The sequence below is a fragment of the Etheostoma spectabile genome, chromosome 22 (assembly GCF_008692095.1).
Source record: "Etheostoma spectabile isolate EspeVRDwgs_2016 chromosome 22, UIUC_Espe_1.0, whole genome shotgun sequence".
NCBI classification, from domain to species: Eukaryota; Metazoa; Chordata; class Actinopteri; order Perciformes; family Percidae; genus Etheostoma; species Etheostoma spectabile.
The window spans coordinates 12,534,756-12,536,463 of record NC_045754.1 but is presented as its reverse complement, the minus strand read 5'-3'; the positions used below and the strand labels follow the sequence as shown (position 1 = coordinate 12,536,463).

The following is a 1,708-nucleotide window of genomic DNA, read 5'->3' as shown; positions in this document are numbered from 1 at the left end:
CACACACACACACACACACACACACACACACACACACACACACTAACTAATGGCAACCGCAATCAATCGCTGTTCGCTACCGTCGCTTCCCGTTAGGCTACTGATGGACTGACCCACATCTGTTCATGCACCTCGGTTCCCGTAAATGTATGCCTGTTTTAATCTTAAATTCAACCAGCCGTTTTTCTGTGTAACGTTAGGTGCTTAACAAATTAATCAGCACGCCGGATTACAACCAATATCAATTATCTGGTCAAAAAAAGCTTTAAAGTTACCCAGCTATAGCACAGTATTGAATGTTTAAGGCAGGTTTCGTCTACGGAGAGTCCGCCTATTATCCTTAGCTGGGGTCCGCAACAACTGACCACTTTGGTTAGCTAGCTTATGTCCAGTGCTCGAGTTCTTAGTTTGGACAAATGAGACTACAGTCAACAGAATTAGCCCCGTTTCACCATTTAGATAAAAGCAGTCATTAATTGTTGTAAAAAGTACCATGAGACCCTCACCAGCACTTGTAATATTAGAAGAAATCAGCCCGTCCGCATGTCCCGTTAGATACTCCTATTAGCTCTTCCATCCTGTGTCCCCCAGCCCGTCTGGCCACTACGGGGAACAAGCCTTCGAGGACGGGGACACGCCCACCGGCCAATCAAATGGCCAAGCAGGGGATTTAACTCATGATGGGCGTTCCACTCAAACAATGGTATCTTTTGAACGGAATGAGTGACAGGGTCACTCCCCAGCTCGAAAGCAGTATTGCAAATGAGGGAGGCGGGGCTACGGTTGGGCGTTGCTAAAGAGCTTATGACGGTATTTTTTTTGGCAATTGGGTCCCATTCCTTGTCAAAATGATTAAGGCTAACTCATCTTGGGGCCTGTGGGGATTTTGTATATATGATGAAGACCTATTTGACTAATTGTAAGCTATAAAGGTTTTAAGGGGTTAGAAACATGCTTTAGGCAATGATGCTGAGAATGAGCCGGGATAGTATTGTATAACAGACTGAAATAGCTGTGCCAGCATCCTGATGGAAGAGGTTCAATAAGAGGACCTGCTATACTTAGATCTGTGCTTTACTCTCCGAGGTTTGATTGAAGACAAAAACAGTCTGAGGGAGATGACAGTCATCAAAGCATGGGATGAGAGAAGAGAATAGTATTTAGACTGTAGACTGGGTCCATTAGAAAGTGAAAGGGAGTTTCATTATTGAAAATGCGCTTCTATTCCTGGGCAAGGGGGAAAGCCACAGCCTGCATTTGTTTTACAGCTGTCAGTTTAACATATATAATTGATTGAACCATAAATACCAAAGCACACATGTGCAGTGTGTGACTATGTAATAAGAAGGGGCAGTTTAGACAGAAACGACTATCATGGCATACTTGGACTTTACAAGTGTGCATCCGTTAAAAATATTGTAGATTTCATAACCATGCAGAAACAATTAGTTATTCTGATAATAAATTATATGAATATTCTCTTACAGGTTCTCTGTTTTGCTCCTTTTATATTACTGCTAATTCAATATTTGTAGATTTGAGACTGTTGTTTAGAAATCAAATTGTATAGGCCTTTAACCACTTTTTTGTTGTTTCTTATGTTCTACAGACAAACTGATGATTGATTCATCAAGAAATCAATTGTTAGAGCAAACAATAATAAAAAAACTATATATCTTTTATTCTCTGTAAAGCGTCCTTGAGTGTT

At 41.0% G+C, this 1,708-nt stretch overlaps 2 protein-coding genes across 2 annotated transcripts in view; both read right to left on the bottom strand.

Moving 5' to 3' along the window:
* Positions 1-610, bottom strand: part of wasf3b (WASP family member 3b) — a gene marked incomplete in the record, with an annotated part of 10,570 nt that extends 9,960 nt beyond the window's left edge. Inside the window, 1 exon segment of the mRNA XM_032504468.1 lies at positions 507-610.
* Positions 1-1,708, bottom strand: part of cdk8 (cyclin dependent kinase 8) — a 24,370-nt gene that overhangs the window by 12,695 nt on the left and 9,967 nt on the right. The gene's annotated exons all lie outside the window — the stretch shown is intronic.